Here is a 14,147-nt window from a genome sequence, read left to right as displayed (position 1 = left end):
TGAGCTTTGACAATCTTCCTTGAAGGATCATTTATTTCTCAAAGGGCAAAATAAAAATGAAAACGGGTATCAGTCATATATATGAAAAAACAGAGCCCTGGGCATTGGTGATTTCAATGCGAGTTCAGTAGTAATCCAATATTATCCCTAACCGTATACACGTCTCGCATTCGCTCAAAACATACTTCACACACCTTACTGTAGCATGTAACAAATAAAAAAACTACTCATTCAGTAAAAGCAAGCCTCTCATGTTTTAAAATAAGGCTTTCTGCAGTTACCTGCTTTTCTGACGTCATCATCCCTAATGCGCTGTAAGCCCCCAATGAGCTTCCAGCCAACGTGCTAAATGCGGATCCCAGGAGGTTCACACATAAGTGTGAACTCTTAATCAGGCTTAATGCCTCAACTATACTCTGTGCTTCATCAGAGTCAATATTCAGCTACAATAGCTTGTATTTTCGCTCATTGCTCATATTTTCTGTTATTCATAAACCCTATCAAACCATCCTATCCTAACCTAACTTATTATATATAACAAACAAATACATTCTACAGACCAGTTATTGTTGTTTAGTGACATCATGAAAAGCGACCTCAGGTATAGGGATAAAGGTATTGCTGGCCATTAGCATATAAGTGTCAAGGTATTACAGCACCTGACTGGTCAACTATGTATGACGTCACCAGACAACCAATGCGACCTTTGGCGTCCTACTGGCATGTGTATTTGATGTTATTATTCAAAAATGGCTAGACTAACCATCCCCACCTAACCTAATCAGAGGTTTAAGAACATACATTTTAGTCATCTGCGACTGTAATCATTCATTATGCAGTAATAAGTTCGAAACTATAATAGCAACCCAAATGTCGTACCGCAATTTGAGCAGAATCATACGTCTGGCATCATGACAGGTAAGCTGACCTGGTAGACACTCCCCAGTTAATGGCCAGTACAACTCCAGCCCTCACAGCCAGCACAAGAAGCCAGCATCGCTCCTGGACATTTCACCAAACCTCTGCATTATTCAACAGCGATACGCAATCATGGAAACTTGTCCTTTCTGCAATTCCCCAAAGCAGGGGAAAATGCTTTTGTGCCGTGTTAACTGTGAAGTGTGTCATATTTCATATATGGCAAACTCGCGTCGTGTGTGTTATAACCTGTCCCCAGTGTGAAGATAAACCTCGCGGACATTATGATAAGATCTGTGCCACCTGCTCCAAAGTATTTTGTGCCAACCGTAAGCATTATTATTATTAATATTATTTTTTTGCCTGCATAATTTGCTCTGCAGTGATACACTTTTTTATTTGCATGTGTTATATAGATAGTTCATTTCCAATTAATATCCGTGGTGATTAATGTTTATAATCGAATAAATTATTATATCAATTATTTATTTTAAAAATATATATTCTGCAGGATATAACCCCGAAGCATGTCCATTTTGCATGTATTTGGCAGAGAAAGACCACCACATGCAATCTTCGAGCAGTTCTGATTCAGAGGTTTTAGAAGCTTCTCTGCCTGAAAGTACTCAATATGAAAGTCTCTTATTTTTTCTCCATTATTTATGCCTGTTGTGGTATTCCAAATATAACAATAACATTAGTCATTAATAGGAACATTGATTTATAAAATTTTTGTTTAGGCTCACCAGCTCAGCAGATAGTTGAGGAGGAGGATTATCCTCGTGGAGGGGGAAGATGTGTTGGAGAGCCTAGCACTAGTCAAGCTCATACGCCGCCATTAGAAGATAGCAACAACAGCAGGAGCACTCCAGATCGTATGTATTATCCTCAATAATTATTTTATTTCCATATATCATTTCATTACTTATATATAAACTATCCTACATTCAATTTATATTATTAAAAAGCGATATTCTTGTTTCTTACAGATTCGCAACTGGAGGACAGTGATGACTCTCTGCATTTGGTTTGGGAAGCAGATTCAGATATGGAAGCCAGCCTATCGCTAATTCTCCGCCACCACCTCAGGAACAGCAGCAGGTAGATGTTGTACTTCCTCCTCAACCCCAAGTGCTTGAAGTGATCAATAATTTCAATGGGGGGTACATACGCCAGTCATATAGCATCCCAGATCTTGCCCAAGGAGATCCTGCCCATTATTTAACTATATATCGTGATTATTTAATTCAGCAAATAGAATCTTTGTTTGATGCCGTTCACCCCAATTTCCCTCCTGCCCTCTTGATATACCCCGATTTTTCTTTTAATTTGCAACGGCTTAATCAAGAAAACGAACCTGATTTTGAGGGAGAATTACCTATAAGGGCCGAGCAGCGCACTGTAGCTAGGCATGAGGCTAGTGTTGTGGTAGATCAATGGATCAATGGATTGCTGAATTGGATAATAAGTTAGAAGAGTTCTTTGCCGAGACAGAAGGTTCTAGTCTAGGCATACAGAGCATTTCTGGTTTTTATATCAATTCTATAGCTGTTCAGCATCCCATCCGTCTAGGAGAATACGTACCTTATCCAGATAAATTACGCGGTTCAAGACATATTTTCAACCCTAAAGGGGAGCAAAATGCTTGTTTGATCCAATGTTTAGCTGCATATATATGCCTTGCTCGGGGGATGACATCAAATGACATTGCCCGGCGTTCTAAGTGGTGTCTTAGATTCGTCCGTTGGAGTGAGGATATTGAAATTCCCATAACGTACGATAACATTAATAAAATTGAATGTATAAATAAATTAAGTATTTTTATCTATGTGCTTACGCGTGAAGATAATAGATACTACATTAGCTTAGCTAGAAAAGGGAGAGAACATTCTGCCCGTAAAGTACCTTTGCTCATGTTGGAGGATCAGCATCTTGTGCTCATTAAAGATTTCAATCGGTATGTTCGCAACATGCGCAGCCATTCATATGAGATCCCTAACAATCATATTTACTGTCATTCATGCTTAATTCATTTGTCAACTGATGCTATGCGGGATCATGAAGTCATGTGAAGTTAAACAAACATTGAAATTTTACCCTGAAGGTCATAAAATCAAGTTCAAAAATTACGGTCGTGCTTATGGACCCTCTCACACAGCATATTATGATTTCGAGTGCTTGTTGGACCCCTCCAATCCCCAAGGTATGATTGAGAAGCATCACAAAGCCGTGGCATATGCTTTCATCATCAACAACAGGGAATTGGAGGTGGTAGAGAAATTAACGTATATGGGGGATGACCCTGTGAATCATTTCATAGATACTTTGGAGAAGGTGTGGAAGAGAATCAAATCTACCATGCCTACATACAAAATATCTGACACGTGAACATTGGCAGGCCTATAGACGTCAGACCACATGTGAAATGTGTTATAGGCCATTTAAATCAGATAACGACAAGCACCGTCATCATTATCATGCTATTTAATTTAATAATTATCTTGCAGCCTATTGTCGTAGGTGTAACATGTCATGTAGAAATTCTTATAAATATTTATACACATTCTCTCACAATGCGTCTTATGACCTCGGGGTAATTTTAAATGAATTGTCTAACGTCCCTAACCGTAAAATTGATATTGCCTCCAAAGATGGATTTAAGTTCATGAAAGTAGATATCGGTAAACTTCGGTTTATGGATAGTCTGGCTTTACTAAATGCTGGGCTGGAAAAACTAGCTAAAGAACATATTAAGGAAGGTAAACCCACCACTTACACCTCAGTTATGCTAGATGACGTCCCTGTAGCTGCCCATCATTTATTAAAGACAGGCAAACAGGTCTTCTGTTATGATTATATTTCATCTTTGGAGAAATTAAATGAACCGGCTCTTCCTCCTCCCGAAGCCTTTTTCAATAGTTTAAAACACGAGGCCATAAGCAAGAACGATTATACACACGCTAAAGAAGTCTTTAGATTAGCGGAATGCAAGACCATTGGGGATTACTTGAAGGTCTATTTAAAAGTAGATACTGGATTATTGTGTGTTGTGTTTACTGTATGGCGCAAGACCATGCTTGAGCTGTACAAGTTAGACATCACTCACTATGTCTCGTTATCTAGTTTTGCATGGGACGCATTCTTGTTTAAGAGTCAAGTTGTCTTGGACTCTATTTCTGATCCCCATGTGTACGATGTATTGCGCAGAAATCTAAGAGGCGGATTTACCTCTGTTGTGCGGCAACACACAAGTGTACAAAATGAGCATACGGGTGCTGATCCTTCTAGCACTTATAAATATATTCTTTATTTAGATTTTAATGGCTTATACGCCACCTGTATGACAGAACTGCTTCCTCAAGGCGGGATCCGTAAATTATCTGCTGCCGAATGTGATGATTGGCTCCAACAGGGATTGGAAAATATTGCTTGTGATGGGGATAAAGGGTATTGGGTCATGTGTGATACCAAGCATGTCGCACCTGAGGTGGCTCGATACACCGATGATTTGCCTTTAACCCTGTCGCATGCTAATATTTCAACTCATCTTCTGTCCGATTATAGCAAACGCATTTTAAATACCGAAGATCGCAAACTCCCCAAGAAAAACAATTAATTGCCTCACATCTCCCCCAAAAAGATTACTTGGTGAGTTTAGATTTGCTTCAGATGCTGATGAAATTGGGTTTGGAAGTAGCTAAGGTAAATGCAGTTTATGAATTCCGACAAAGCAAGTACCTTAAGGAATTTGTCGAAACAAATGCTTGTGAACGTTCGAATACACGTTGCGCCATTAAGGGTAAAGCTTTCAAGCTGGTATCTAATGCAATTTACGGCAAGAGTTTGACAAATGTGAGTAAATATTGTGATTAGCATTATTTAGTTACATCTGGAGACAAAGTCCAAAAGCTTGCATGCAATCCGTTCTTCAAACGGAGCATTTTGTTGAGCGAAGACAGAGTCATTTGCACAGTTAAGAAACAAACACTTAAAGTCAATACACCAACCTATTTGGGGTTCCAGATCCTGCAAATAGCTAAGAGGATCCTATATGATTTTTGGTACAATACGGTCAAAGTTCATTATGGAGACAAAGCTAGATTGCTGTATACGGATACAGATTCGTATTTGATTTAATTGACCTGTCCAAATGCTTTTGAGGAATTAAATAAACTGCCTTTATCTCAGCATATGGATTTCAGCAATTTCCCTCCTGAAAATCCCTATTTCGATGACTCTCGCAAAGGTCAACTGGGTTTGTTAAAATCGGAAGTTGGAGCCAAAATTATCAAGGCACTCATCGCATTGAAGCCTAAAATGTACTCAATTCTCACTCAAGATCAGGGTCAGATCTGTCGTTGTAAAGGAATTCCCACTTATCATCAGTCTAAACTCACTCATGCAGCTTTCCAAAGTGCTTTAGAGTTAAATATTGGGCAGAGGTTCCAATCCAGATCTATTAGGAATGTTAAAGGCCGTATGTGTACCTGTCTCACTACAAAACGTGGATTGTCAGCCTTTGACGATAAACGTTATGTACCGAGTCCTACACAGTCTTTGGCGTATGGACACCCAGATATACCTCGAGCACAAATTAATGAAGAAGAGAATGAGGAGGAGGATGTACTTGCACCTGCTGCTGCTGCACGTCCTGCAAGACGTGGATTCCATCCCATATTCAATATGTGGGGAAAACGCGATGCACTGGTGAACAAGACATCCTCACAATTAGTGACTGAAGAAATTGGTGATGGGACATTGCAACCTCCCCTAACCTGTCATTGATGTTTGAAAATTGCTGCCTCCCTTAACCTGTCATTGATGTTTGAAAAATTGCGGGGCCCCTGACTCATCACTGATGTTCTGAAAATGCAATCTCCCTTAACCTATGTTGAAAATGTTCTGTTGTATATCTATGTTGAAAATGTTCTGTTGTATATCTATGTTGAAAATGTTCTGTTGTATATCTATGTTGAAAATGTTCTGTTGTATATCTATGTTGAAAATGTTCTGTTGTATATCTATGTTGAAAATGTTCTGTTGTATATCTATGTTGAAAATGTTCTGTTGTATATCTATGTTGAAAATGTTCTGTTGTATATAAAAAATAAAAGTTTGTGAATTGTATACTTTGATGTTTTCATAAAACCGTGCCCCCCTAACCTATGTTTTGAAAATGTTCTATGCAAAAAAAAAAATTATGAAATGTATACTTTGATGTTTTTATGAAACCTCCCATGTTTAAATATAATGTCCTTATCATACTTACGTCAGTACAAACCCAACACGAGTCATGGATAGTTCACCTATCACTGAAGAACAACTCGATATTTTCAATGAACCTAGCAGAATAATCATTGTAGGATTTTCCAATGGCGGAAAATCTTATTTGTGCACTAAACTCGTACAAAAATACCATCTGAAATTCTCCAGTAGTATTATATGCGGCGGCAGTTACAGAGCATTGCTAGACGATCCAGTAATTAACAAGAAAATAATAGCTCATTCTGAAATTATTAACCCTTTAGATGAACGTACAGATGATTCGCCTATTTTAATTATTATCGATGACTTGTTCATCGAATCTGCTAATTCCAAAATTGTCTGATATCTTCACTAAAGGCAGACATCTCGCTATTTCGTGTATATTAATTACCCAAAATATATTTTTCTCTGGGAAATATGCTAGAAGTATCAGTTTAAACGCCTCCCATTTCATATTAGTGAAATCTAGAGATTTAGCTCAAATTGAGACTTTAGGGCGGCAGTTATTTGGAAAACAAGATTCTAAAAAGCTTTTGGATATCTACAAGAAAGCCATCAGTAAACCTTATGGATATTTATTGGTGGATTTAGGAGTGAAAACCCCTGAACGCATTACCTTCCGTAGCAATATTGTTGGTGAGCAACCATACGAAATTGTTTACCAATGGTGAATGTACTAGATGAAAACAACCACAAGGGGAGGTTAGGGGGTAGGGTGTATAGGATGTGTCCCTCACAACAACAATCACAACCACAAGGGGAGGTTAGGGGGGTTGGTATATCGGATGTATAAAACAACTAAAACCATACAATCCGATATCACTTTATTAGAAGATGGAGCACGTACTAGATAAAATTTATTATAATCCCGCATCCTCAGGAGGGTTAGGGGGGGTCAATAGATTGTATAAAGCAGCTAAAACCCTAAAGCCAGATATTACTTTGTCAAATGTGAAAGAATACTTGAAATCGTCTAAAGCTTACACTTTGCACGCATTAAAACCTCGCAAATTCCAACGAAGAAAGGTACCGAGTCCTAAACCCCGTATATATTTAGCTTGTGATTTAGCAGAAATGGGATTAATAGCTAAACACAATGATGATATTAAATACATTCTCATCTGTGTCGATATTTTTTCACGGTATGCGCAAGTCGCACCTCTGAAACGCAAAGATGGACAGACTGTGAGTAAAGCTCTGAAAAATATATTGGATTCCTCATATTTCCAAGGAATACGTAAAATAAATACAGATCGAGGAGGTGAATTTTATAATTCTCATATGCAACGAATGCTTGCAGCTAAAAATATTAAACTGTATAGCGTATTTTCTCAAGAAACAAAAGCCGCCATCGCTGAACGCTTTATACGTACCATGAAAACTAAGATTTATAAATATATGACTGCGCACAATACCTCGAGATATCTGCCCATATTGCCTGATATCATAAAGGCCTATAACACAACACCCCACCGAGGATTAGGTGGTAGGACTCCAGTTGACGTCCATGCTTTATCTCGTCCACAAGATATAAAGAAACAGTTCAATCTCATGTATAAAAGTAAGGACAAACCTAAAGCAGGTCTTGGTTCTCTACTAGCTGTCGGGGACACAGTTCGCATTGCTCTCTCCAACAGAATTTCGACATTCAAGAAAGGTTTTGCTAGACAAAACACGGAAGAAATTTTCAGAATTATTCGTATAGATAAAAGTCAGCCTATCCCATTATATTTTTTACAAGATTTGAATAACAAGCCTATTGACGGAGGATTTTATAAGGAAGAATTAATCCTAACCCATTTACCAGTTGCATTTAATATTGAGAAGGTCCTACGTAAACGTACATTACCAAATAATAAATTACAGTATAAAGTGAGGTACGAAGGCTACGACTCTTCATTTGATCAGTGGATTGATGCTGATGATTTGTAGAAGATATGAAGAAGCCATTAGTATACAAGTACAGAGAGTTGGTGACCTTGCTGAGCAAACTTAATTCCTCAGCCAGGAAAAAATTGATTGATCAGTTCAAAAAACCACATATTCATTGCTTGTCAGAGATTTTCAACAATTTTCTGAAAAATAGGCTTCCGGTTAAGAAGAAAGTTATAGTTAAATTGAAGAAATACAGAGACACCTTGCATCTCAAGATAACCTTGCATTCGCTGGCTTGCAAGAAACCCTCAATTTCGAACAAAAAGCGTATTTTATTGACTCGTAAAGGAGGCAGTATCCTCGGTATATTATTACCCATAGCTGCTAGTTTAATTTCCAGGCTATTTAATAAATAAAAAATGAAAGAATATTATCTAGTACCTCGTAAATCCATCGATGAGGGACCTGCTAAACTACCAGTAGTTAAAAAAGTAGAAGTGGCGCCATCAGTAGCTCCAACACCAGCAGCAAGTACTCCAGTAGCACCAGTTTCAGTACGAGCTAATCCTTCAATAGTACATTTGGTACATTTAAAATTGAAAGCTAAAGATCATGATTATGCTACTTTGCTGTTGAATTATTTTGATGAAAGAAAGATGGTGCAATGGGACGTCAATGGGAATCTGCAAATGCCAGTGACTGGAATAAACATAATTGATGATATTTTAACTAAAATGACAATTCACCGCTCTGTATTCCCACGAGAAAAATTACCGCTGGTTAAATTATTCATCTCTTTAACCTCAACTCCACGAGAAATGTTTAGGAATACAGAATCTCGTAAACAAGTATTTAATGATGACGTGGTACTAAGAAGAAAACGGGTGTATGCTCCTACTACAGCTGCTGGAGAAACTAAACGCCCTAAAGTTGGTGGAGGAGCAACTTGGCTAGCTTACTAAAGGTGAGTGTATAAATAGATGTTCTGTTTTGTTTTTAGTTTATTCATTCTTAGTCCGGCAATGGATTCCCACGTTATTTACGCTACTAGTGTTTCTAATACAGATTTATTTCCTAATAATGTACCTAGTGCTTTTGAAAACAGACTGTATAATCAACTCGTGCTGGATTCTAGACGTTCCTACGAAATGTGTCTCCAGAATATATTATTGCCTTCGTCATATTACATAATAAGATCGGATGATCTGGAAAGTTATATCCGCGTGAGAATTATGTACCTAGATGCTAAAGGAAAAAGTTACAAACATTCCAAATTTCTACCGAAAACTAATATTTTAGCTGGTGGCATAAAGGAAATTATATACGCCATCAATAATGAAATTACCCATATATTTTCACAGAACGATTTGAGTTTTGTGTCTGATATCTATAAGACGCATTTCCCAAGATATGCAGATGCATATATTAAATATGGATCGATTTCCAATAGAGTAAAGTTCAATATCGCGAACAGCGATGAGAATGTATTGTATTATGACGATAATCGAGCAATATGCAGGATTTCCCTATCTTTTGGGGCGAGTATTGGCAAGGTTTTAGGAACTGAACAGCATAAAAAATATGATATATACGTACACAAGAATCATTTGGATGAAACACCCATATCAGACACGTGCCCCTACCCTCCACAACCCAGGGGCATGATGGAGTACTTGTGTGTTTATTGCGATAAAATTGCACCCACGATGTACGGAAATTTATTAGTGAATATATTGGACGTAGTGTCTTTGCAGGGCGGTGAAAGCACGAATAGGAAACTATATAAACCTCTAAATACAAATGTACTGGATAGTATAAGTATTGCAGTAACAGATCCTAATGGGACCCCTATTTATTTCGATAAACGCGGAAGCACGACAGCTGTTTTACATATACGACCCCGAATTGGGTCTATATAATAAGGACATTACAGTTCTGAGCCTCATTACTCATCTGCAAGCTACAAAATGCGCGTCAATTTCATCCCTCCGTCTGTAGACGAAATATTATTCTTAATTAGCCCACCTGCCTCATATAAAGGAGGTGGGCTGAGTGATATTAGAATATTCAGTAGGAGTCATATAAGAGGAGGTGGTATGTTCAGTTTCCTCACTGGTTTAGCCCATAAAGCAGCGCCATTTTTAATGAGAACCCTCGCTCCTGCCGTCTTAAGTATGGGTCAGAATGTATTGCAAGACATGCAAACAGGCGAACATTCCTTTAAAAAGTCAATGAAGAAGCATGGGATCGAATCATTGAAGGGAGTAGGGCGTCAGATTTTAGGTGGTGGTAAAAGGCGGAAAAAGTCTAAGAGAAAGGCTAAGGCCACCAAATTAGCACTTACTCGCAGTTTCACAAAACAGAATAAGAAGAATAAGAGATATAATGACGTGTTTGCATAAATTGCAATTCATTCCTTTCATAGCATCCAGCATGAATACTACTACTACACTAGGAGCGGGGCTGCAATCCCCTTTGGAAAGTTACACAGTGGCTGTAACAGATGGATTTCCCAAACTTAATTCAGCACGTATGATTGAGTCCACTATAGCCAGCAGGAAAAATATTGATATTTTACCTGTTAATTTAGGAATTAATAAATTTAAGGACTCGTATATCGAATTTAGAATCCCTGGCATTCCTGGTCATTTCCTGGATATGTCATCACTAGCCCTAGAAGTGGGCATAGAATTAACAGAAGCTGACGCCGCAATAGATTCGGGCAAAAAAGTGACTGTAGCCAATGGATTATCACAAACACTTTTTAAAACAGTGGTGGTGTATTTCAACGAACAAGTAGTTGAAAGTAATTCTTTATTTTCTTATTGGGCGTATATAAAGCTGCTAACGACTCTTTCCAGAAGTAAAATTGATGGTTTTAAGCATCTAGCGCATTTTTATAAAGAAGAGGCGCTAACGATACCCAATAAAATTGATACGCAGTATTTTGCTACGACCACGATAGATCAGGATGAGAAAAGGGCTAATGTGAAAGAACAGGGCATTTATACGTGCTTTAAATTACTGCTGGATATTGCATCTATTAGCGAATATTTACTGGATAACGTAGATGTAAGAATACGTTTGGAGTTAAATAGTGATAAATGAGTTATTGGCAGTGATACAGCAACTGCTAATTATAAATATAATATAAATATGGCCCGCTTATGGATCGATAGATTAACCCCATTCCACGGGAGACATCTCCCGTCACGCAGGGTGCAGTAGCACCTCCACAGATCTCCACAGTATCATCTATTGATACTGGTAATGGCTCCAAAGGGCCACCACTTACGGGCTATTCATGCCCGTGCCACCTTTTGGGTGGCTTAATCTTCATCAATCATCAATCAACCCCATTCCCTTCTGGACTACTAGCTATTAACAGAGCACTCGCCCAAAATAATGGAGCAGTAACGTATATATTTGATAAAACCCTATTTAAAACCTATATTCTAGGTCAGGGCCAAAAATCATTAACTATGGACCAACCTTGGGGTGGAGTGATCCCTGAGAAATTATACATGGCCATTATTGATATGGAAGCCATTTCTGGAGATTATACCTTAAACCCATTATATTTCAACAATTCCGCCTTGAGCAACGTATATATCTCGGTGAACGGCACGAGTTTATTTAATATCGCGTGTGATTTCCCCCATAAATGTTCGAAATTATATTATACGGTCCTGAATGCTGTAGGATTTAATGTAGATAATATTTTGTCCTACGAATCGTTCGTTAAAGGACAAACTCTGCTGGTCTTTAATTTATTACCAGAAGAAATAAAGGATACAGTTTCCTTGGAAGCGACAGGGAATTTAAGAATTACATTGGAATTTAATACAGCTATAGTGGGAAATAAAGTTATACTGCTGTTTGGTCCTACTACTGGGGTTATGAAAATTAATGCTGACCGACGTATTATTTGTGAAACGAGAGCCTAAGAAACATGTATTGTTTAGAAATAAACAACGGGTTGAAAAATATATATTTAGGGGAAGAAGCCATATATATCGGATGTTATTTAGCGAATGATGTACGGAGAATCTTCAAGAAATTAAATAAAGAGCCAGTGGTATTTATTTTAAATACTTTAGATGAGAAATCCCCTGCAACGATGATGGGTCATTGGATGACTGTATATGTACACAATAAACCTTCAGGAGCCATTATCGCCCTGTTGGACAGTTTTGGGCTGAAGATGGAATTCCATTCACGTTATTTGCAGGAATTCCTCTCTTATTTTTAAGATTATAGAGTATACATGTTCACAAAACGCATTCAGAGTATGGACTCCTATTATTGTGGAGCCTATGCCATGTTTTTCGTCTATCAATTATGCAACCTTAACTTGAGAGCTACACTACATAAATTCGAAACTTTATTTGAATATGGGGAATATAATATGAACGATAGGAAGATAATTCAATTTGCATATTCTAATTTTGCAATGCCTAACTGCAAAAAGACATTTTGCATAGATGGACAGGATAAATGTCTATCGCTGTGTGATGACTCCTCATATTACTGAGCTGTAAGTATATTTCTAGATGTTTGCCATATATCGTCTTTCATATTATTGCTGATTTATTATTATTATTATTATTATTATTATTATGTGTTGCTTATATGGTTTTTATTCATTGTTCCAGATATGATGTGGAAGAGAAACTGGTCTCACAAAAAATCACCAGGATCTGGGATTGCTATGATCTAAGTCTTAAATATCATGCTTGTTCCCCATTACAATTTTACTGTTAAGACTAGAATGTAAACTTTATTACCAATAAAATAATAGAAACCTATACAATGTATATTCTTAAACCTCTGATTAGGTTACTTAGGAGATGGATAGTCTAGTCATTTTTGAATAATAACATTAAATACACATACCGGTAGGATGCCAAAGGGCGCATTGGTTATCTGGTGACGTCATACATAGTTGACCAGTCAGGTGCTGTAATACCTTGACCCCTATGTGCTAATGGCCAGCAATACCTTATCCCTATACCTGAGGTCGCTTTTCACGATGTCACTAAACAACAACAATAACTGGTCTGTAGAATGTATTTGTTTGTTATATATAATAAGTTAGGTTAGGATGGTTTGATAGGATTTATGAATAACGGAAAATATAAGCAATGAGCAAAAATACGAGCCAATGTAGCTGAATATCGCCTATGATGTTACAGAGTACAGTTGAGGTATTGAGAGTGATTAAGAGTTCACACTTATGTGTGAACCTCCTAGGGTCCGCATTTACCACGGCGCCTCGCACCGCATTAGGGATGATGATGTCACAAAAGAAGGCAACTGCCGAAGGCCTTATTTCAAAAACATGAGAGGCTTGCTTTTACTGAATGAGTATTTTTGATTTGTTATATGCTGCAGTAAGGTGTGGGAGGTATGTTTTGAGCGAATGTGAGACGTGTATACGGTTAGGGACAATATTGGACTACTACTGAACTTGCATTGAAATCGCCAATGCCCAGGGCCCTGTTTTTTCATATAAATGACTGATAGGGGTTTTCATTTTTATTTGCCCTATGCTCAATAAACGATCCTTGAAGAAAGATGGACAAAGCTTAAATTACATTCTCTAGATAGACAAAGAAGAAATAGGGGTGACATGATAGAGGTGTGACTGAATGGTAATAGTAAAGAGGGATATTAATTAATACTATAAACACGAGACAGAACACGAAACCTTAGGGGTATAAATTGGATAAGTTTCAAATTTAGGAAAAAGAACTGGGTAAACACTGGTTGGTAACAGGGGGTGAACCCCCAAGAAATATGATGGTTCATACTCTGTGCAACTACCACTTGTTTCATACGAATAGGAGATAGTGGATTTCATCCATTTCTATGCTCAATAAACGATCCTTGGCAAGACACTATAAATATATAACTTCTAGATAAGTATGGGTTGGGAATAAATACAACAGAAAATGGGCTTATATAGGGAAGATGAAGACTGCGTGACGTCATTGACCATTAGCGATGTCTGTGCATGGGTCGCCGGGGTAACGAAAATCACCCGAGCCTATGAAGGACCGTCACCAAATGTAACGAAAATCACCCGG

General features: G+C 37.8%; 1 long non-coding RNA gene across 1 annotated transcript; it reads left to right on the top strand.

Annotated features, from left to right (window-relative positions):
• Positions 1-1,662: 1,662 nt before the first annotated feature.
• Positions 1,663-1,948, top strand: LOC138364148 (uncharacterized). Its single transcript, XR_011228323.1, has 2 exons — positions 1,663-1,793; positions 1,908-1,948. It is a non-coding gene; the product is annotated as an uncharacterized lncRNA (long non-coding RNA).
• Positions 1,949-14,147: the final 12,199 nt, after the last annotated feature.

This window comes from Procambarus clarkii, chromosome 12 (assembly GCF_040958095.1).
Source record: "Procambarus clarkii isolate CNS0578487 chromosome 12, FALCON_Pclarkii_2.0, whole genome shotgun sequence".
NCBI lineage: Eukaryota > Metazoa > Arthropoda > Malacostraca > Decapoda > Cambaridae > Procambarus > Procambarus clarkii.
This window is presented reverse-complemented; position numbering and strand designations above follow the sequence as displayed.